The 25,066-nt window shown below is 37.4% G+C and overlaps 1 protein-coding gene across 1 annotated transcript in view; it reads left to right on the top strand.

Annotated features, from left to right (window-relative positions):
- LOC139692533 (uncharacterized) overlaps positions 1 to 25,066 on the top strand; it is a 616,764-nt gene that overhangs the window by 434,596 nt on the left and 157,102 nt on the right. Inside the window, exon 3 of the mRNA XM_071590755.1 lies at positions 14,892 to 14,993. The gene's annotated coding sequence lies outside the window, so the exon portion shown is untranslated. The remainder of the gene's footprint in view (positions 1 to 14,891; positions 14,994 to 25,066) is intronic.

The raw sequence follows: 25,066 nt of genomic DNA, 5'->3' as shown, positions 1-25,066 counted from the left end.
CAACCCGGACGTTGCCCTTAGCCGTCAGACGAGGAAGTACAAGAAGCAGTTGTCAGTTGACTTCGTGACGCGGTGGGAAAAAGGTACATCGCCGGTATTAAAAAGCTGGTTACAGGGATGCAAAAAGTGATTGATCATCAAGGCGACTATTTAGAAAAATAGCTAAATGCTCAGCCTCTCCTATGACGTACACAAAGTTGAGAATAAATTTGATTTTTCATGAAAAAAAATAGGAGATCTTACTTTTCAAATCGCCCTCGTATGAAGGTAAGGGAAAGATGATCACATATTCTATCACTCAAGATTTATAGCGAAATGTTGTTGTTTATCTTTTTAAATGTTTGTGAGTTTCATTAATATTACTTAATCTTGATTTATTTTTTGCATTATTATTGTATATTGATTTTGCTTTCTCCTTCCGGGGTAGTGCTTTGGTGATTTCAAAGACTAATTTTTACTTTTGGCGGAAAAATATAATGGTATGTATATTAGGCATGAAAATAATTTTTGAATCGTGCATGTGCATATGATGTGTCCTGAAAACCTTTAAAATATTGCAGAAAATTAATCGGAGCAAATATCTGTGAGCAATGAAATAGTGAAAATTTTAAAAGGGAATCACGAAAATTTTAATGTTTGGAAATTAAATTGGGACTAAAAGAGTTGGATAAGCCTTAGTCGAGCGAGAGAACTTGGAAACTTACTAATATTCGTCATGCAAGAACTTTTCACGATTAAAAATTCGACGAATGTGACAATATGAAATAAAATATTTGGAGGATATTTTATTTGATACTGTCATATTTGTTGAATTTTTAATCGTATAACATATATATATATATATATATATATATATATATATAATATATATATACTATAATAAATATATACTATATATTTGATACATTATATTACTTTACGTTACCTTGTATTGCCTATGCTTTGCATGATATAATGCACAATGCAATATACAAATATCATAAAATAATAGATTTTTACTGAACATATTCTCTTAATATTCATCTTATAGAGAATGCTTAAATTGACTTGAATTTAACTTCTGATTGAGCGGTCATTTAAAATGGGATTAACGCAGGAAATAAAATTATTCACGAGTGTTGTTGACGGAAATTCACCGTACTATATGACACAATAAATTCAAATAAAAGTGATCTAATTAAACAAGAGGCTATTAAAGAAAATTAAACGAGAAAACATGGACGAACTATGCAATATTTATCTAAGCTATTTGAATGAATGTTTCCTTGTTTATATGTAGCCATCATCGCAAAGAGCTTGCGGGAACTGGTCGTTAAATATATCGTGATGGTAAGGAAACGTGCAGATACTATGTATAATTAAATGAGGACACGCAAGAGAGGGTGTCCTCTCGTAATGAAAAGTGAAACCATTGAAGAAGCTATCACGAAGGCAATTAGACAACGGGATGAGATTATATGTTTTGTCCTCTAGGAAAAAAAGGCAGCAGGATGAGACCTTCAAAACGTGCGTTGTTGATTCCTCGGACTTTTCTTAATTGAGGCAATGATATATGCCGAGACAATTGATGATAATTATGAAGAATTCCACTCTCGTGATAGTTTATGAGATGAAGCATATGCGTTGATGGTATTGAGCTGGATACGTCAGATTTCACTCACGAAATATTGCTGCTTTTGGAGATTGAACGAAGACCATTAACTCAAATAAGTTTGACAAAGTACAAAAACATTATGAATCCGTTTTATCTCCAGGATTTAAATTGTAGATAGAACTTTAAAAAATGAGTGAATGTTCATTCTAGCGGCTCAAAGCTGTCAAAGATTCACGGTGATTCACTAATCTGTTCCTCAAATCAACTATTATCTAGAAGTAAATGGGAAAATAATGGGCATACTATTCCTGGTAAAACGTTCACTGCTTATTACTTCGTAATTTTAAAACTAGTTCGAAGGTCAAATCGCCATTTTGGTAGGTAACTATAATATGAGCCAAATGAACAGAGTTTGAAAGGGTTTATTATAGAGATTAAATCATTTAACCAACAGTCTAGAGGTATTATATCACGTGTGCACTAAATTTTCATTATACACTGTAAGTGCACTTTCACTCTAGGTTGAAATGATACGTCACATTAAATTTCAATCTACTTTGAAGTGAAGCTGAAATGCACATCTCACTTTGCGTATTAATAACCAGTATTAAAACTAACAATACGATTTGTTAGCAAAATTGTGAAGATAATTTTTTTTTTACATGCTAAGCCTTTAGCAGAACTTAAATACATCATTCAAAAGTCAAATATTTACGAAGAGTAAATATATTCCTTTCGATTTGAATACTCCATCAGCATTAGTGTCCGTGGTTAAATCTGTTATCCAAACATCCGAAGCGCACCCTTTTCCTATATTTTCAATTCTTTATCCAGTTTTTGTTTGGCCTTAAGGGGTGCTTCCAAAGGAAAAACGCCATCGGTTATTTTTACTATAAAAGTAAAGATTACAAAATAAAATCTTTTTATTATTATATTATGGAGTTTTGGGAACCCTCGGGAGTGATATAGTTAGGAAGGTAAGCTATAGGTAAGCTACAGTTGAATATTTAAAAAAGTTCAAATATTAATAAAGTTAATTTTTTCTCAGCGTAACATTCTAAGTTGTCTATAAACTTTTCCCATCCCTTTGTCTGAGCCCTTGAATCCACTGCATCGCCTTGTCTGCTGCCGCCTCGGTTGTTCGCATTCACATTTAAACACGTTCTCATCGTCCGCAAAATGTTTGTCACCGAGGTACGTAAGTCGGGATTAATATGGAGCTATAAAGCGCCCCCTATGTTCTTTGTTTTGATTGGTATTCCGTAAATCTTGTGCTTGCACTCATTTTTCTACATCTCTCCCTTTCGTTGATTACTTACACTGTTATTCAAATGACTTCCTTCACCTTTGTCTCTTCCAACCACCCTGTTACGTGTTTCAATTTTGAAATGTAGTTGAATATATTTTTTTGGTCTATATCTATATTAATTTAAATTCTTCAAGTGTTTTCGGCATTTAATATCCTATTTCACATTGAATCATGTGACTTTCTCCATAGTTCAAGATATATCCTAATTTTTTTATCTTAATACTAATATTTTCTGTATTTTCATTGGTCTCAAGATAGTCCTCAAAATTTTCCTATCTATCCTTTCCAGTTCTCTGAGATCTTATTTCATCTTAATCCTTAGACATCCCTATCTATATTTAGCTTCAATTCTAATGGCTGTGTTGCAAAATCCGACAGTAATGTCTGATTTTGGCTTGGATGAATTTTTTTCTTTCATTCAAGTGATTTTTTGTAAGGCATTTTCACTTTTCTTATTAGTTCTTTGTTTTTGGTATTGACCTGTGCGCCCAGTTAAACATAGGCTTCCAGATATTTATATGTACCAAATGTGTTGATTTTTTCATATTTTTTTCGTGAATCTGGCCCCATTGCATCTGCATTCCACATATTTTGTCTTCTCAATGAAGACCTTTCGCCCTCTTTCTCTGCATTTTCGTTCAGTACTTCCAGCATGACTCTTGCGTCATTCATGTTTTGCGTTATTAAGGCTATGTCTCCGGGAAAGGTTAGGCACTTTAAATCTTACTTTCCCTCGCCCCATCTTTCATTCACTCTATTTTTAATAAAGTATTCTCTCATTATTTCATTATCTTGTCTATCACTAAATTAAATAGTAATTTTGAGAGTCCGTCACCCTGTTGAACCCCTCTCGTGACTTCAAATGCTTCAGAAAATTCTCCTAGGAATTTAATTTTGCAAGTGGTTGCAGTAGGTGGTTGTTCTATGAGTCTCCTGATGTTGACAACTATTCCTAATGGATTTAAAAGTAAGAATAGAAATTTTCAGTCAAGGGGATCATATGTTTTCTTGAATTCCACTAAGGTAACTACTGCATTCTATTTCTGCATAGTTATAACTTTGAAAATGGTTTTTAAGTTAAAATTTGATCTGCACATAAACTTCCCTATCTAAAACCTGCTTGGCATTTCCCAATGCTGCGTCGTACACGTTCCTCTACTCTATTTAATAATGCTTTAGATAATATCTTGTATGTTACTGGTAGTAGGGATACACCTCTACAATAGTTTGTAACTTATTATTCTTTAGTGACTTATTGTCTTTAAGATGCTTATGATAGTATCAATTTATTCGTGATTTGGCGGTTCTGCTGTTGTTGCTGCTGCTGTTTATTTCTTGTGGTACTTTGAACTCTGGCCATTCTGTGAACTCTCCATAGTTAAGTAGTTCCTAAAAAGAGTCTGCTAGTAGTTGACCGATTTCTTTGTTGTTCCCAATCAGTTTTCCTTTTTTGTCTTTATAAAACTATTGGTATTTTTGGCATTGGATTATTGGTTGGATCCCACTAGTTCTTTTCTTAAGATCTGGTAAAATCCGTACTTACAATCTATGCCTATTTATTCATTCAAATGTTTTGCTGCTTGGATTAGATCGGATCATTAGGTGTTTTGAATACTTTCAATTTTATCACCGCGTTGGTTGACCAGCACTGAACACAGTTCAACCAGTTGGCGTTCTCAGGTCGAAGGTCAATTGCCGCAATTTTTGCCGTCTTAATAGCATAGGCCGACTCGTGCCATCGCTACCTTTCGATTGATTGGCTAAAATTGTTGCCTCACCAAGTCAAAATACTTAGTGAAAACCCGAGAAGCATACAGAGCTCATTTTCATTTTTAAATATTTTGTAATGTTGTCTTATTTCCTTAGTTTAACTTTTTTATACTATCTTTCTTGCTTCTCTGATGCTTTCCCAGTCGTTTCATTTTTTACGAGTGCCCACCTTTTACATACTGTTAATTTTTGCCAATCACTTTGTCACAGATCTCGTTCTACACTCCCAGGTGACTGTATGTATGCATGACTGTAATTAAACTTTACGTGCTCCCTAATCATTATTTTTGCCGTCTTGATTGCTGTCCTAGCTTTCTTGTTTCATCCATAAATGTGTTTCTTATTTCCTCCCAGGTTTTCTATTTTCTGACCGTTAATTTTCTTGGCAAATTCTTTCTGATTTTGTGTTCAACGTTTAGCGTAAATTCTCGTATTTCTCCTCTATTTCGGTTATGATTAGTTTGGTTGACGTTTTGTCTCAACATCAGCGAGATAATGGTTCGAATCTATAACAAATTCCCTCCTCACTCTAACATCAGTTACTACTTGGTAGCATTCATTATTATTTGCTGCATGACCTATTAACTATTCACCTTGTCTTGCATTTAGCGAACCACATGTTCTAGGCAGTTTTCTAAAAAAATATCATTTCTGATATGACAAATACTTCCGTTTAAATTCCGACCCCATAAATCCTATCTACATCAACACAATTCGCCGCAAGGGCGTGTGGCGGGGGGTGTTAGGTTACCACTTGTAAAAGGGAACAATAGCACAAGCAAAATCAACAAATCCATGCAAACCTACACCCACAGTTACGTATACATTCATGCAAAAATCCTTTCATTTTTCACGTATGCAAATACATCTACATCTACTTAATACCCTGCAAGCTGCCGCAAGGGGGGTGTTAGGACACTAGCCGGATTAAGAAAAAAATATGAATAAATGAATCCATACGAAATCTTTCTTCCCCATTTTATCTAATTTTCAGCATGTCTGAAATATGTTATAAAATCGTACGGTCTCCATCGATTTCATTTTCTTTAACGCCTTTTGTCTCTTGAAGTCTAATAATCCTTGCCCTAAGCTATCATTATCGACATATTCTTCATTTTCTACAAATGTGTACACTCCCTGGCCTTTTACCCTTATCAAAATGTCCCTTTTTCCATCCTCACCATCTGCTCTACTTCTACATCTACTTAATACCCCGCGAGATATGAAGGAACTATTCATATATTTACAGAGAGGTTTTGGAACAAATCGAAGTATTCTCTGCGGAGAGAAATTTAAAAAATGGCTAATATCATCAAAGCATAATTAGAGAAGAATTTTAAGGAAAAGAAAGAATATGTGCAGAGAATATAAAAAGTGTTGATCCCAAGACGTGAAAGCCATTAGTTTAAGAAATGGGAAAACGTGACCTTAATTTTTTTGGAAAAAATAAAGCCACATCGTTTTATAATTCCAGTCGCGGAACAAAGACGGGGAAAAAAAGCTCTGCGATTACAGCAGGTAATTCAGAAACTATGAACAACTTCACTTCAAAGAAGTTTATAAAATCAACAGGAAATGAAAACGGAAATGTGATACCGGAAAATATATTATTGAATCAAATAAACTCCAAAAAGGTGGAAGGAGTGCGCTAGAGATTTTATTTCTTTGCAAAGAAAGTAGGTCAGTACCCAAAAATGGAAGCAGGAAGTTCCAGGCGGAAGAGCACTGATGAGCCTACATAAAGAAGATATATAAAAAAGCGCAGCGGGACGTGCAGGCAAAGAAAGTAGTTGTGAGATATTCAGGCCTCTCTCACTTCAGAATTTCTAAAGGGGTCGGCGAAAAATAATGGAAATCCAATTGTTCCTGCGTATCGTCGTAGCCTCGGTGAGAATACATTGGTTACAAAAACACCGAAGCTGTAGCGACAATTCAAATAGTTCCTAGATAAATAAGTTTACTGCTTTTTATTCCTGTATTCTTGAAAAGTCTAAGCTACATGGTTTGTAAGAATATTATCGGGAGACGTTTCGAAAAAATATATTTATTTCAGATATGCTAAGCTAAAATGCTTCAAAATTCTTAAAAAGAGCATTGCTTGAGCGACGGCACACTTGTTCCAGTAACTTTTCTACGACTCGAAGGCTACCAGGGGGTAGGCGGCAAGTCCTTAAGGGTACGCGTGCAAGCTTCCTTGACGACTTAGAGCACCAAAGTGGTGTCCTTTGAGGCCGGGAGGATTCAACTTTTGAGAATAGGAAATAGTCTGCGGGTGCCAATTCGGGACTGTAAGGTTGTTGGGGAATCGTCGCGATGCCATTTCAGAAGGTCTTGGGTCAAGCAAACCCGACCCTGCTTTTCGTCTTCCATCCGTAAGACCTTCGGGAGGACGAGTTCAGCGCATATCTTTAGCATCGCCAAATTTTCATTGGTAATGGTGTGCAATGTCATCATATTATCAATGCCAATGTACGATCTGCGAGCGTGCCAACACTTAACCGACATGGTCTGAGTTCAGCACAGAAAAAATTGTTATGGATGCATTTTATGCAAACATAATTTTTATATATTAATTAATATTGATAATGCCGTACTTATGATCCATCAGGTGTGTAACGGAGGCGTAAGATTAAAGTAATTACATAAATCAGACAAAATTTAAAAACTGAAAATGTTCCACTATAGAACCACTACAATAGTTTATTCGTTATTTAATACATGTTCGCGTGACCTTTCATCCGACGCACAAACACCCGAACCGTTCCTCTCTTTTATTCATAGGAAATACCACCGTCACTATATCTATCATCCATTTTTCACCTCACTCGCCTTTTCATGGACCCAATTACTCATCTATATGCGCTCCAGTTTTACCTGAACCGGAAACACAAAGACTATCATCCGACTCACTCCAAAACGTTGAAACCGTGGTCGGTGGTTAAAGGGGTGGACAAGCAGATTGCCTTTTATTCCCGTTTCCCGTGACCAAACGACTGAAAGGAAATTTAAGACCATGTAGAAGAGCTATTGACTGAGGTTAATATTATTTTTCTTTTGATTTGGAAGTGCGTCCCTTCACGGTGAGCGAGAGAACACAGATTAAGTATTCCAACAAGATACAGTTATTTTTTTACATGTTCTGATATAATGATTTTGACCACTGTATTTGCAAAAATTACCAATAAACAACGAAAAAAGCTGAAAGCAGTGGGTACTAAAACAAAAAAACAACTGCATATTGAAATGTTTTTTACGATAAATTGCAATATTCCAAAATATATTTATATAAGATATTGAAGAATGAATTCGATGCATAAAGAAATTACTCAAATAAAATTAAACTGCCCACAAGATGACCATTGGCCGTTAACTTTAAGCTGTGCTTAGCCAGAGATAGCTGTCTTATTGGTGTTACTATTATTCACATAAGCATTAATTTATTTTGAGTATTCGTTTGCATGAATGATGACTTTCGGGTATTTTCTTCAAGAAATTTCTTTTTCCTAAAAAATATCTCAGGAAAGAAACTCTCCCAAGAATTGTTATTCCCAAAAATGCCAATAAACTAAATATTTTGAAATTTGCAATCTTCTCTTACACGCCAGGCGATTTTCAAATTTTCCCTAGCTAATTTAGTACACCGTAGCCAGAGTAAACAAGCTAAAAGAGATAAAATACATTTTTGCCGGAAGTACTTAAGCCTGAAAACCCAAATATTATTGCTGTGGTTTGAACTTTTCATCAAAAAATCTTGGCGATTGGTAGCCTTTACGAACTAGAAAAGAACACGAGATCCTTTTCACGCTGTAAAAATTTACCACCGCAAGGGTTCGAAGCAGATGAAGGGTAAAAGGATTCGCTTGCTTCCTGAGGCAAAGGATAAACATTGGACAATAGGCGAATAGAGAAAATATTCTTCTAATACCTAAGGGGCAATGAAAATCCTTCGGAAAAAAATTATACGATATTTCTAATGTTTTCACTATTCTCTCCCTTTCCCACACCACTCTTTATTCCTTAATTTAAAAGTATTAAATAATAAAAAACAAGTTTGTTATTCTATAATATTGTAGAAGTGAACATAAACCTGCCAAAGTAAACGATACCACGTGTTTATTGCCCAGAGAAATAGGGTATTTCGCTACTGGGTCAGGCTCCCCCCTCCCCATGACGCAAAAAACATGTATAAAAAACTTGGAGCGTACCTGATGTTTTCATTCACTTAAGATAATGATCTTTATTTCATCTTCTTTTTCTTGACTCTAAACATCTTGCTTGACATGGCTGACTTCAACTTTATGCATCTAATACTGTCAACCGTAAAGCATTAATTAGCACCATTAAATTTATAAAAAAATATGAAAAAACATGGTTTTCTTCAAATACCTCAACGCAGCTGGAAAAATAAAGACAACGTATTTTCTTCTAGATGTTTCTGAACCTGCCCAAGGAATATCCATTCCGGAAAAATCTCTGAAAACTAATATTCGATAATTAAATAAAATTGCAGGTGAGTTCAATAAATTAAGGGAATTTGAATTAATTGTAGAGAATTTTATTTATTCGTCTATATCAATGTTATCCATTTCGAAATAGTCCACATTAAAACCCTTGAAACACTTCTGGAAGTCAATCTTAGGTTTAGTTTTTAGATGACATTAAAAACGCATCTCAGCGATGCGTTTTTAATGTTATCTGCATGTGTTTTCAAAACGACGGATTTTTAAGGTTATCTTTACTTTGTGGGAACAGAAAAAATGACACATGGGGCCATATATTGACTTGCATATGTTTACTGGGATAACATTACAGTTCTAAGAAACTGTGGGAGAGGCTGCAGCAGTAACTTGTGACGGAGTGTTCCGTTAACGGTCAAGGCGAATTATTCTTAAACTCTGAAATTGTTGCATTGCATTGGAGTTCTGTTTTTGGCCAAAAAGTCACGCTAACAAGTAGTGAGCAGTGTAATCAGGTGAATTACTGTGGTTATGCAAAAGCAATGAATTTTTTCGCCGAAAATACAGGCCTTTTTTTCGTATTGTTTAACACAAATGGCATTGAACTTGTAAGTAGTACTCTCTTTAATGATCTTTTGGCAAGAACAAATGGTGCACTATGCAAAGTTGCAAAATTCCGACATTGCTTTTTGAACATATCTCGTGAAAAGAAAGGTAGACAGAAAGAGAAGAGCGAATGGTTCCTCCTTTTAGCAAAAAATGCTCAGAACACTGTATGCCAACTCAACCTTGACTGAAGAGCGTGTATAGCAAAACACCCAAGACGGGATACATACGCGCCTAATATTAAAATGTTCAGCGTGATAGAAGTGTTTCATTTAATTTGATCGTTCGAGCCACTCCTTCCCACTAAAATTGAACTAGAGATAATTGAATCATTCACATTATTTTGATTAGGTGGACCTTACTTCAGGACGGCATTCAATCATTTCCAAGACCATATGAATCCCAATTTCTTACCTTTTCTTTGTCTTCATGCTTATTTTTCTGGTGAATTAAGGCGAAAAGATAGGGTTCAGGACGTCTAAAGAAGGAAAACAGATCAATGCAACAATTTCAGAGTGTAAAAATTATTCACCTTGATCGGGATTCAAACCCAAATTCCTCAATACCCGGTCGATATCTTTAGCCAGTTAAGCTATCGAGGCGTCCTCTTAAAGCGAATGATGTTTACACTCTGAAATTGCTTCATTGAAATCCATATTAGCGGATGACTCCGTTAAAAGTCACTGTTGCGGCATCTCCCGCAGTTTCTTTGGAATTTAGAAAAACAGATGTTCATCATTAAGACTGCTAAATCAGTTAGGTCACACAAATGATATGATAAATCTCTAAGGACGATTGCATTTGAAATGAAAGACTCTTGGCGAGTCATGAATGATATTAAGAAATGTTCGACTCTATGGATGCGGGAATAGAGGTGGATGCTATAATAGTCGACCTGTCAAAAGCCTTTGACAAAGTTGACCACGATCGCTTAATGCTTAAGATGGGCCAATTGCCACTACACACAGATGGAAGAGTAATCTCTTGGGTCAGAAATTTCATAGAAGGTCGAACACAAAGGGTCAAATTAGGAGAAGTGTATTCTGAAAAAGCAAGGGTAACATCGGGAGTCCCACAAGGAAGCGTACTTGGCCCGCTCTTGTTTTTAATATATATAAATGATCTCCCAATAAATATTAATTCTCAGATTAGACTTTTTGCAGACGACTGTATTATCTACAGGAAAGTCGAAAATGACAGAGACCGTGACAAACTTCAGAGGGACATTAATAAAATGGCAGATTGGGTGACAAATAATGGGATGAATATTAATGTTAGCAAATGCAAATCCATCACTTTTAGCAATAAGGTAAATGGAAACAATAGGGAATATAAATTCTCAGAAAATGTCATTCCTAGAAGTGATACTGTCAAATACTTAGGTGTATATTTAACTAAGGACTTAGGGTGGGGGCTAAATGTGGAGTACATCTTTAAGAAAGCTTTCAAAACTCTTCATTGGGTAATGAGAAACCTCAAAGGGAGCGTTAGAGCAACCAAGGAGAAGGCTTATCAGACCCTAGTAAGACCAATTTTAGAGTACGCTTCTCTTGTATGGGACTCTCATGAAGAAGGTCATATTAAAAAACTGGAAAAGGTGCAAAGAAAGGCTGCCCGATATGTTCTGGGGAAGCATAGGAGGATGGAGAGTGTGGCTGAAATGCTAGAAACGCTGGGCTGGGAACCTCTAGAAACTAGAAGGAAAGTAAGCAGACTTTGTGGAATGTTCCGAATTCTGAAGGGGGAGAAAGCTTGGGCAGATCTTAGGAAAGAGGCGGGGAACCCAAATTTTATAGGCAGAAATGATCACAAATTTAAGGTAAAATGCCGGGCACAGAGAACAAATAAAAAAAAATTTTCTTTTCTAAACAGAACAATTGTTGAGTGGAACACCTTACCTGCAAAAATATTCGAGCCCTTTCCTAACAGAGTGTATACTTTTAAGAATAGATGTAAGGCATATATGTAATAAGTCGATTGATGTGTGGTGTAATGTATTATATGTAATAGCTTAATTTTATTTTTAATTTATCTTTTTTTTTTCTTGCTGATTAATGGCTGTAAATGGGATGGGGATTCAATTGTTTTGTCAAAGAGATTTGTGTTTTGAAGTCTGGTTTTATGTACTATCTTTTGTAATTATTTGGGACTTGTGTGCCACCTGACAATGTCTATTAGCACATGTGTATTTTTAATAATAATAATAATAATAATATCAATTAAGGATCTACTCCTTATAGCTACAAGTCGGTTCACTAGTAATTTCATTGTGCATTCACGGTAAAACATAGAGAAGCAAATATGAGGGCTGTCTAGAATTTAACCTCCGTTTTCCTGAAGCGTGAGTATTAGTGAGTGTTTGCTGTATTGACCTCCACTGTAGACCACTACGCCTCAAGCTGGAGTGGTTGGAATGGCGCGCCGCTTGTCGTTTGTCTATAAAATAGCGAGTCAAAATGAACAATACAATTGGAAATCCTGCCAAATGTGAAGCCCATTCAGTGATTAGGTTTTTACTGTTAAAAAAACTACAAAGCTGCTAACATTTATCGGGAAATTTGTGCACTGAATGGACCAAATGTGATGAGTGACAAGAGCAGTGCGGTTCTTCGTTTAAACGTAAACGAACAAATATCCATGATAATGACGGAAATGGCAGCCCAACTGTGATGGACGATGAACTGCACCTTAAAATGGACGAAAAGTTCGTGAAAATCGGCGTTTTTTGACATCTTAAATCTTTATAAAATTATCCATAGATTTCTTCGACTCTATTGCATGGAAACACGACTGAAAAGTAAGGCTACCACATATTTTGTGCCCGTCACGACGAGGAACTTCAAGATGCCAACGTCATCCGTTGGCTGCGACCTTTGGTGGCAGAGTTTTCTACTGAAGTAATTTGAAAACCAGTTCAGGCATATGACAAATGACTTAATCTGTTAGGCGAATGTATATAGAAATAGTAGAGATACGTAGTTTTGAGATGAAAATAATAAGTAATTTTCTGTATCTATTCCAGTGTATTTTTCATAGCATAACAGAGATGGAATGCCCGCGTATAAATTGCCTAAATATCCAGGCATGCATTTCTTTAAGTTTTCCATTACCTATAATTTAATAATAGGTAATTAATAATAGATAATTTTCCAAGTGCTTATAAATAGAATTTGAGAAACGGAACCTTCTCTCCAAAACAGGGACTATGAATAGCATCAACCACAAGTGAGATTTATATCAATCCCAACTGAAGGGTGGGTTATGAGTAGAGAGATCGACTACTAACCAAAGGGCTCAGGTTTGATTCTGAGTGACACCTATGGACACCGTCAAGGAAGCCTCAGGTGGCAAAAGAAAGGAACAGCCTCACTACACCACCCTGATGACGTGTAAAATACACACGACGTTCAGGGTTCGATAATGCATGAACACCACATTTTCCATACTTAATTCTGGTTAACTTAAGACCGAGACCGGCGGAGATAGGAAATTTTAATGTCACCGCAATAGTTCTCACGATTGAAATGAAAAAAAATCCCAACTTGTGAAGTAGCTAACGGTGATGGGAGTTATATCATTTCTGAGATACCTGCTTATTCTTTCTTTTTAACGAAATATTTTTCTTTGCAATGGAAAATACCCAGAGGAAATACACAGCAACTCTATCGTTTGAATCAGCGAGTCGTCCTTGGGAAATAATATTAATTTATACAATTAATCATGGAAATGAGGTCACAGCAGCTCTTCCGTTAACCATCACTTTCAGCAGCTCTTTTCATTTTTCTCTTAACCCTATTGATTTTAATTTGGCACTCATTTTAAAATCAATTGGGCTTAAATCAAAGCTTATTTTATTTTACTTACTTATTAGGAATAAGTTGCAGTAAATTTGATTGAAAATAAAAACAATCGTAGCATTTTTCTTGTGCTTCAAAAGTTTTTCCAATGGGTTCGACTACAAAAATACTAAAACTTAATTTTTTTCATGACGCTCAAATTTTAACCTCGGAAACCTCTTTACATCTATATTTTACTTTTTATTGAATAAAATGATATTTATGACCATTAAATTAAGGTACGACTCAACTATTAGGAACTGATATCACTAGGTTCATGAGTTTGGCTTCGGGGACTACGGGATATTTCACTATTTAAGCTATCATGGAGATAGCAATTTTTCTTCAATTCATAAATAAATTTACGTAAATTTCCATTCGGCTTTTGAAATTTTCGTTCCTCTTAAAACAAATTGGAAACAGGAGCGTAATCACATTTTAAAATGTATTGAGGAAACTTAAAGAAAAACTTTAACAACTTATCTTGGCGGCTATGGTTTGATTCAAGAAATTTTGATATTTTTGTAAGTCATAGATCTATGCGAATAGAATAGAAGATGAGCGAGGGCACACTTCCAAGTTTAAATATTCCTTTAAAGTTCGAAATCATTGCGAATTCTCACCCTGGCGTCTTGAATATTCTCTCATTAATTTTTAGTCCTCATGCTTTCTCACAGAGAACATTTTCACACCAATTGAAAAGTAATGATCTAGGCTATGAAGACTACAGCACCTTGTTCCGATTATCTTGTGATTTATATCTAGGAAGTTATTTTTCAAAATCAATTCGATTCTTTCTCGTACAAAAGAGAACTTCCTTAGGCACTCATTAATGTACATCTTTCCACGTAGGGGATATCTTTTAACTCATATATATATATATATATATATATATATATATATATATATATATATATATATATAATTATTACTACAAACCTACAATAACAAATTTGTCTTTCAACGGCAAATTATAAAATACAGTTATTAGAAATGTTCTATTTTAATCCCAATACACCAATTTTTAATGATACTAACGGAAAGATATATGAAACAAGGCTTGGTAAATAATTGTATTACGTGGACGGATGCTGATGAGTTTTTCAAATAAACTTAGTTTTTTTAAAGTTTCCTTATTTTTAAACACACACCTATTTCCCCACGGAGGGATTAACAGCCTTCGTTTCATTCTTTCGATATATTTATTTAAATACATCGATATTTTTCGATATACATTTACCTATCTATCGACGAGGCGTACATCGCAATTCATTATCCCCCCTCCCACTCTGACGCCGTGTTTTCTTCGCTCTCCGCAGGCACGCCCGTGACGCGCCCCTTCCACGACTGCACGCGAGAGGGAGTCCCGTCGGCGTCGGCACTGGAGGAAAGAGGTCACCGCACGGAGGTCATCCATCTTGGTGAGTTGAACACCACACTACCACGCGGCTCTCACTCCAGAAGGACAAAATTATCTGCAGGGAGAAGTACTCGTTCCTAATTATATCTCAAAACTAGGAATGAGAAACCGTAAAATCATATTGAACAGCAATTCTTTCCTAGCCATTTAGATTGGACCCAGCGGAGATAAAATAATATCCGTCGATTGAATATTCCGTATCAAAGCAAAGGATTTCGGAGAGGTTGGACGTTGTTGGAAACATTTTCAATAAAATTCAGGTGCTTAAAATACGGAAAGAGACGTCGCTAAATGTACAGCACTCTCTTTATTTCTGTTTTAATTTTTAAACAAACCATGTAATGCGGTTACGCGTGATCTGTTAATGAAAGTGGTGGGCTTTGACTAATTTTCACCCTGTGCTATTTCACAGATTTTGCACCAACTTGGTAAGTAGTCCACTTAAATATCAAAAAGTAATAATAAATGAAATTAAATCCATAAGTACAAATAAAGCCCATTAAAACCCATAGATCCCAACACTTCGCCTTCTTGTTGCTTGACTACCAAAAATGACGTCACTGAAACGTTTTAAACCGTCGCTATGAGCATGCACGTATATCAACCCCAAAAAAAAAACAAATCAAAATCCCCTTTCGTCGATGAATCAATTGAGTGACTTTGAGAGGAATTTACGAACGTTTCCACCCATGTGAAGGAAATCCCATTTCCATCAGCAATTTGTGCAAGTATAAGCTATCTTTTTGTCGCCGCTTCGCGGGAAATGCCTCTCTCGCAATCTCCGTTTACTCCCAGTTCTCCTCACCTAATCCGCTAAAACTCTCCCTCATCAGCTACGTCACACCACGCCCGCCATTAAATCGCGTCAGCTGTTCCCGTCGGTCCCCCTCCCCTCCCCCGGCTATCGTTTTCGCCTAATCCATAGTGGATTACGCCCCGGGAACATGCATTAGCGAGTGACGCACAGATGGGAAGTCTTGACAAGGATTTCGACAGGCCAACTTTCCAGCAGAGCCATGAATATTCGCACCCTTTCGCTCAAATCTCTCATTAAATTACCCAAATAAATCCCTTCCTTGACAACGCGCATGCACCGTGAATAGTTTTGACATGATTTAAATTACATAAGCAACCAGAGTGATCAACCCAAGACTAGGTATTGTATTCACTGTTCAAGTCCCTCATTAGCAACAAGATCCAAGGGATGTAAAATTTGATGATCGATTTCATCCCCTATCGCGGTAGTCAATGGATAGAGCGTTAGACTACTGAAAGGGAAGGCCAGAGTTCAATTTCCGAGCAAGCCTCTATGGGCACCTGCAGCTCCACCCAAGCAATGTGATTTATCAGGTACCAGGTCTTCCTGGGAAATCATAACCGGCACAGGGAAAGGAACTGGCCTGAGAAGTTGAATTAAACATGCAGTCGGGCTTAGTACTGGGTGAACTCAATCATCACCTACCAAACCTGACCCTCGGATCTGTTTGGTAGGTACTACTGTGTTTTTAGTTTTAGTATGTGGTTCATAAGACGTTTTGTTGCATAGAAAATCACCGGCGTTACCTTAAGCAAGTTCCACGCAGAGACGTCATTTGGATTCGAACCTGGGGCCATTTGGTCAGGATCCGTAAGCTTCAAGCAGCAAACCAGCTCGCCGAGTGCATGCTAGCTAGTGAGATATGCCTCGGATTCGTATAAAAACCATAAACACAGTAATCAACCCGGAGATCGGTTACGTATATTAACTTTTAAATTGTCATTACGAGAAACGTTACGCAGAGTTAATAGGGTAAAATTTATGATTTTTTGTATAAATCAATAAGTATATTATCGTGAAAGGAACCATCGCGTGTGCCGGACTGCCCTGGTTCAAGTAGGTGTGGTGAGTCGGAATGGACCGTGGTAGGAAAAGGGATAAGTCCGTCATCACCAGTACTTTTCAAACACTTTCATACATCAAAACGTAAAACAGGCATGGGAAGAAAGGTTATTAGGAGCAAAAATCGGTGGGGAATTGAAAAATATCTATTGAATTTTCAAATGACCAAACTATAGTTAATCGATCTGCCAAGGAATTAAAAACATTGTCGAGTACATTAGAAAATCAGGGTTATACGTATGGGATAAGTATTAAAGGACAAAAAAACAAAGGCAATTAGATTCTCGAAAGATAGGAGTAATATGCTATAGCTTTTAAATAAGTAGGCACAAACTAGACCTGAGGGGAGTTAGCGAGACGGACGGAGTTTTGAATGAAGATGGTTATAGTAATAGGGACACAGGAAGAAGATTTGTGTTAGGCAAAGTATTTTTTTACAATTAGGAATTAATGATTTGGAACTGGAGAAGCGATGAAAAGAATATTTAGTGAAAACTTAAATATGGAGCACAGTACAAGGTGTAATCAAAAAAAGACCGGACTGATTTTATTATACGCAAACCATTGAACGGATCGAAACGAGACACATCACGCCATCTAGCGACACACCTGACGACTAAAACGAAAGGTGTTGCGTTTGTTTACACAGCAGCAGCGGTACGTGTCTTCACCTGATCGTCGCCGCGTAAAACAGCAGCAATGAAGGAGCTAGAGGAACAGCATGTGGCGTGAAATTTTATTTCAAACTTGGCACAAGTGCTACGGAGACATTAGGAATGATTCAGCAAGCCTTAGTTAGTGAAGATATGAGCCGAAGCCAGTGTTTAGAGTGGTACAGTCGCCTTAAATTGGGTAGAACCTCGACAGATGAAGATTCGCGAACCTTCCACTTCGACAGACCCCCCAACCATGTCAATATTGTTGAACGATTTGGAGCGGGCAAATCGCCGGTTAACTGTTAGGGAGATAGCCAAGGAAGTTAACAGTAGTTTTGGATCCTGTTAGAAAATTTCAACGGACATTTTGGGCATGACACGTGTCGCATCAAATTCATCCCTCGGGTGCTGACTGATGAACAGAGACAAAAACGTGTGGACATTAGTTAGGAACACTATAGACTTAATTTGGGTGACTCGCATACGCCAAGTCTGCGGGCAAGCATGTAAACAATTGGATCTATGAGACGCATTATCGGCAAGAGTGACTCGAAGGTCAAGGAACGTTGCTACCACGCTCTTGTAATGCCTCATTTAGAATAGCATGTAGCGTGTGGGATCCGAGTGAAAAAGGCCGCATTCAGGAAATTGAGAAGGTTCAACGCCGGGCAGCCCGTTTTATAAAACATTCTTACGATAAAACGCAAAGCGTCACCGAAATGCCCATGAATTTGGGGTGGGAATCATTGGAAGAGTGACGATTCAATGCAAGATTGAAATTATAAAGTAAATTCAGATCCGCATGTTTCAGCACCGAGGTCTCACAAATTATTCGTACTCCTACATACATTGGTCGCTTGGGCCATGCGTATAAAATTCGGGAAATAGATGCCAGAACTAGCCGACTCAAGGACTCCTTCTTCCCACGGACAATGCGGGATAGCAACTGCAGGGTTATAGAGAGCAAAAATTCCACTTGCCACCCTAAGCGTCTAAAAAATTATTAGTTCTACTTAAATGCATGCTCTTCCACTAACTTTATCTGTTTTGTTATATTAACCCATTCTTTCCGAATGACCTCATTCGTGTTCTGTTCATCTGTTTTTAAGTCTCCCTTTCAATCCCTCGTCCCTCTCCGCAGGGGAACTGCCTGCGACTTGCAACGTTGAAACGCATTCCCTGCTTTTCACAGTCTCTTTGGGGGGGAGAGCGTTTTGTATTGCATGTTCATGTGGTGGTGGAGTTTCGCATTCTTGCTTGTTGGGTCCTGGCTTGCGTGTTGTAGGATGGCTTTCGTGCTGCATCCTGGGGTGCAGTTGTTTGTTGATTTATGGCATATGTGTTTGCATGAGTGTTGGATGAAGGGATTTATGCATGAGTGCGTGCGCGGCTGTGGGTGTAGTTTTCCATGTTGTTATTTTTGCATGTGGTATTGTTATCTTTACGAGTAATGACCTAACAGCCCCCGCCACACGCCCTTGCGGTGGCTTGTGAGGTATTATATAAATGTAGATGTAAATTAACTCCTGGATCAAGCCAATGCCAACCCAGGCTTTCTTAAAACCTTTTTGTTTCCAAGGTTAAAATCAACCTAAAAGGGCGCCGATTCGACTTTATTGCGGACTTTAAAACGAATTGTATGGATAACCTGAAGAGGATCCCTAAGGCGGCTTACCAGACAGGGTTCGAGAGCTGGAAGAAACGTTGGCAAAGGTGTGTCGTCAGCCATAGCCTGTAATTCGAGGGTGGCAAGTTCGATTAAGCTGCATCTGGCGAAATAAAAAAGTTATAAAATCAATCCTGTCTTTTTTTCATATTGCCTTTTCTTGTACAAATCGGAAACGTCACCGTCATGACAACGGGTTGAGGATTGGAGGATTTTGAGATGCAGTGTAGAGTAGGAATGAAACAAAGAAGATGCACAGTTGGTGAAACAAGCGGAGAAGTAATCTTCACTTCAGGGAAAAATACGTACAGGTCTGTTTAGAGAAATTTGGAGGAGACACTTAAATCAGAGGCAGGATATTTTGATTGGCGACGGATTATTAAAGACTGTGATGGAAGGGAGAACGATAGAAGAGCAGGGATAGGAAAAGTGTAGGAAGAGAAGAGGTACGTATTTTAAACGGAATGAGAGAGACAGAATGTGTTAAGGATTGAAGAAGTGTTTATTTAACTGAAGAGTGTGACGCAGAGCTGTACTAAGTTCAGCTTATTATTCCATCAGAGGTTAGTCATCGACCTTCAAAATCATCTTAACTAGTAGAACACTGTTAATGATATTGATCTGAATACATAGGTAATAAAAAATGATCCTATTGCAAATTTCTAATAAACTTGGATGTTCAGCTCATACCAATAAGCACAAAAGAAATGTCCTGATCGAGTGAATTTCCTCTTGTGGGAGGGGGTGTAATATTATCTCATAATTTTTCCTCCCTATAAATTTATATTTTGAATTAAACAAATAAATGTTCATGAGAGTAATGATATCCAATATTAATTTTAAGTAGAAAACCCTGATAAAAACCGTAACCGCAAAAATTAAAGCCGTAATACGTTTATTCATTCTTTGATAGAAGATCGATAGAAATAATAGACCTTCGCACCATTACCTTCCGAAGTAGGCATTGCCAATAATACCAGAGTTTTTGGGTAAGGTAGAAAATATACTCCTCTTCACTAATTTCATTCATATTAATCAATATTCTTAAATTGAATTTATAAATTGCATAGTAAATTGCTTTGCTTTATTCAGAAAAATTAAATGAATCTGCCAATTTGTTTCACAAATAGTATGATCCCAATTAAGATGTGAAACCGTGACTCCTCTCAGATTGATTTCTTTCTTAATTCACATCACAATGATTTCTGTTTGCATAACACTGGTTTTATCCCGTGTTCATGTACTACAATCTCTTTCCTTGAGTGACATTAACCCACTTGCTACAACAACAATTTTTGAAACAAAAAAATATCAATTGAAAAATTTTAACGACGATGTCTAAAGCGTATCCATCTCCACGAGTCAATTTATTTAGAATGTTTCATCAAATGGTATACTTAAATTCTGAATCGGTGTGAAGATGAATTTCGATGGAAATACCAAACTGTAAAAATTATATTTTCAAAAATATACGTCGCAGAATGTAATTATTACAACTTGGCAATCAACTCACTCAACCTGATTTAATAAGACGTCATTTTTGTTAATGCAAACAACATATAGTTCGAGGAAAATTATGTTATTATTAACAAAAATCGTTTTTTATTTATTTTATCATTGAATATTTATTCAAAGGGTTTTAAGAGTTTTGCAGTTAATATTTTCATATCTAAATATAACTCGTCATTTGTATTATACTCTCTTCTTTGCAACGTCCTCTGCTGAGGCGTCCCTGTCGTCTTCCCACTCGGTTTTCGTCTTCTATGACGTGTAGCTTTCGTGTCTTTTTTGTCTTTATTGTCGCCTGTCTAGTTATTTTTCCACTCAATAGAAACATGAATATTCAGAATTAATATGGCTCAAATGTGTGGGTGTGTGTGTGTGTGTATATATATATATATATATATATATTTATTTATTTATTTATTTATTTACATATATACACAAGTAGAAAGGCATTAATGCAAAATTAAATAATAATAGTTTCTTAAAATAAAATAAATCGTGTCTAAATTCCCGATTCGCATACATTCATTCATAAATAAAAAAACACAGCTGACATCTTCGAGCAAACTGTCCAAACATGCATAGATGCTTGCATCAAAATCCCTAGGAAAATATTAACTGGTGCTGCACAATATATACAATGCACGAAGACAGGACCAAACAAATGAAACAAGCGAGGCACTGCGTCAGTCCGTCTTCCCCTTCGGCACGGGGGGGACGAGGTCAGGAGAGGGGGGATGGACGCGAGGGTGAGGGGGTTCCACGATGGCACACGCACGTACGCATTTGGCGTGTCGCCTTGGGAACTCGCGTTGGGAAACCTGGCACGGATGTCACCGCTCACTCAAATGTTTCGGGGAAAACCACGCTCATGATTTAGAGAACCCTTAAATATAATGGGATCCGCGGCAGTGTGCCTTTCGGTCTGAGAATTTTTCCCGGGAAATAGGCAGTAGACAGTGGCGCGGTTAACGGAGGAAGTGTAGGACTTTAATATCAATGGCAAGGGAACTTTAACCGCCACGATAAAGCAATGTCCTGGCTATATATATCGAAGGCTGAATCGTAAACCCTCTGCCATACTCTTTTGTTCCGCTCACCGACTATATTACATATCTTTCGTTCACTGCTGCACGTACTCCAATGTACACCGTCCTCTTTTTTTATCAGTATATATTAATCTGCAAGACACCGCCAGGATGGGTGAAGGGGTAATTACACACCAGACTACCTTTAACCCAAAATACAATTCCCCACATTGCGGTCGGACAACGTAATTCTGATCCCTTATCGCTCGTGGGAAAAATGGCCTATCAAATGCATCTGTTCTACACTCAATGTCTCTAATTTTACTCACATGATCTCTGAACTCTAACACTGGCATATTAAATAATATGTCCTTAAGTCGAAAAGGGTTTTTTAAAACGCAGGAAAAGTAAGACAAAAATGAGGGGGGAATATTAGCGTGGTGATTTACAGGAAAATTTAATTACTCGCTGGTGATCTAACGCACGTTCAAAACACTACGGCATTCACATTTATACGGGGTGGGGGGTTATTGCCCGAATAGGTTTACAAGGAGTTAATCCTATTGCGTGGGAACGTATACGGGAGCTTAGAAATACACACAATAGTTACACTGGTTAGCCCAAAGATTTAAAGAAAGCCTTTGGCAAAGTACCTCATAGTAAACTACTTCCAAGCTAGAAGCATATTGCATAAATAAAATTATCTGGGGTTGGATTAAAGACTTTTTAAATGGTCGGATACAATGAGAAGTGATAGATGAAGTAGGCTCAAATGCGGTATAAGTTACTTCAGGTGTTCCCCAGAGAAGTGTCATCGGACCTCTTATATTCCTTCTCTCCGTTAACGACATTGACTACGAAGTCACTAGTAATATTTGCTGATGATGCCGTGGTTTACTGTGATATTCGTGATCCTGAGAGCAGAGCAGCTGTGCCAGATGGTCTTAACGCTATACAACGCTGATGCGATACTTGATAATTAGAATTAAACTTAAAAAATTGGGTGGTGATGAATTTTTGAAAAAAGAGCAATTCCCACCCGAACGCCTACTGCATTGGGAACACCGAAATGGAATGCGTAGGCTCCATTAAATACCTAGGCATTACCCTCGCTCACGATCTTTCCTGGGTGAAACGCATACGGTGAATATGTAGAAAAGCTAATAAAACATTAGTATCCATTGAATGAGTACTGGGGTAATGTGATGAAAATGTTATAGATAAATGTTTTCTGTCGTTGGTTAGGCCTCATTTAGAATATGCTGCAAGTATATGCGATCCTCGTGAATTTGGATTAGTTGCCGAATTGGATCACGTGCAGCGTAGAAGAGCTATATTTGTAAAACGCTGTTATGATAAACCAATTAACGTATCCAAAATATTAGAGCAGCTATGTTGGGAATCACTCGAGGAGAGCGAACGTTAAATAACAGATTGAAGCTCTTGCATAAATTACAAGGGCGCCTCTTTGGCGGTGATTTTGTAAACGTATTATTACTTCCATCGTACTACGTTAGGAGAGATCATGCGACTAAAATTAGAGAGATCAAGTGTAGGACAGATAGATTTAAGATTTCATGTTTTCCACGAACGATAAGGGATCATAATAACATTGTCTAACCGCGATAGGGCCATGTTCGGGTAAAAATTAGTCTATTATGTATTCACCCCCTACCACACACCCTAGTAGTGAATTACAGGGTACATTAATTTTTTGAAAACATTTTTTACGGGGAGGTTTTTCCTTTGTCAGGGACCGGCTTTGAGCTACCTTAAACACTTGCGTGTTAACTAGGAAGAGAGAGCAGGATCGTGAAAAATTAATTTTTAATTAATTAAAACGCCAGGGCCCCACATCGTGGGAATAATACACTCACACACATTCATTAACACTTAGGTACTATAGAAAATCAATACCAACACTCCGAAATGCGAAGAAGACAAAACACTAAATGGTGTTGTCATAAACGCAAATAGTATGGAATGATGCCCTTTAGTCGAAATTAAAAAGCGAATAGAAAACAAAGTAGGAAGGCAAAATATCACCGACAAACTAAGGAGAAACGATGTTAAAATCGGACAAGTGTATTTAAACCACAAGGTGGTCCTGTTTAGAGCTTTGAAGGAGAAAAACTACTGCAACATAAAGCTGAAGTGAATCGGATTGAAGAAACCCGGGGTATACGTATACAGGTGAAGGGAGAGGGTAAAGGGAGAGGGGAAAGGGAGAGGGGAAAGGGAGAGGGGAAAGGGAGAGGGGAAAGGGAGAGGGGAAAGGGAGAGGGGAAAGGGAGAGGGGAAAGGGAGAGGGGAAAGGGAGAGGGGAAATGAAGAGGGGATAGGGAGGGGGGAAAGGAGGGGGAGGAAATGTGAAGGGGACCCAAAGGTGGGCCATTAGAATTAGGCTGGAGAGAATGGGGAAGAAACAAACGGTCGTTCGAGGCTAATTGGGGGGGGGGGGGTGGACGTAAGTAGTGATTACATGACCGTTACGGAATATAGAATGATGTTCAAAATTTTTGGTTAATAAGATAAAAAAGTCAATCTTAAAAAGGCCGTAAGAAGCTCTATTTTCACAGGAAGTTAACCTTCGCCCCGTGAGTGATTCCCAACCTAGCACCTCTAATAATTTTGATAAGTTGCTTCGATTATCCTCCACGTTTTAACCCGTAGCTTCCGGTCGGATTGTTTTAGATCAAGAAAACGATTCATTTTTTAAGCTTTTTGTGAATGTTGACGGTCTGAAAAAATCCATCGCTCGAAGAATAAAATCTGTTGCTGTGTTGGAACTGACTTTCAATTAAAATTTTTTGTATATTTAATCTGCGTATCGGATGAGTTACATGTCGGATGCAAAGACTTGAATAAGAATTCTGCATAAGGCACGTGGAACTTGGATGCAACGATAACTAAGAATAAGTCCTGGGGAAAACACATTCGTGAAAGTTGCGGAATAGCTAATAAAAGTTAGGATTCATGAAACGAATACTTGGGAAATGTAATGAAAGGGTCAATGAGCTTTGTTATTTCACGCTAGTTAGGCTCCACCTTGAGTATGCTGCAAGTGTATGGAATTCTAATGAAGTAGGGTTAAGTTTACAACTGAATCAACGTAGAACAACTAGGTTTGTGAAAAGCTGTAAAGTACAAGGTAGCGGTATCACGGCAGTATTGAAAAAAATTAGGAGGCACTCTTTAATCGTAGGTTTAAGTAGTAGTTTTTAGGGGAGGCGACCGACAGCTAAGGTCATTTGCGCCATAGGGGATGGACAGGAAAGGATGAAGGTTGTAAAGAAACCCGGCGTCGGCGTTAGCCTACTCTTTACGAAAGGCGCCAAG

Source organism: Hetaerina americana, unplaced genomic scaffold, assembly GCF_022747635.1.
Source record: "Hetaerina americana unplaced genomic scaffold, ioHetAmer1.1.p SCAF_4, whole genome shotgun sequence".
Taxonomy (NCBI): Eukaryota; Metazoa; Arthropoda; class Insecta; order Odonata; family Calopterygidae; genus Hetaerina; species Hetaerina americana.
Note: the sequence above shows the minus strand (reverse complement) of the source record. Positions and strands in the feature narration are given on the sequence as shown.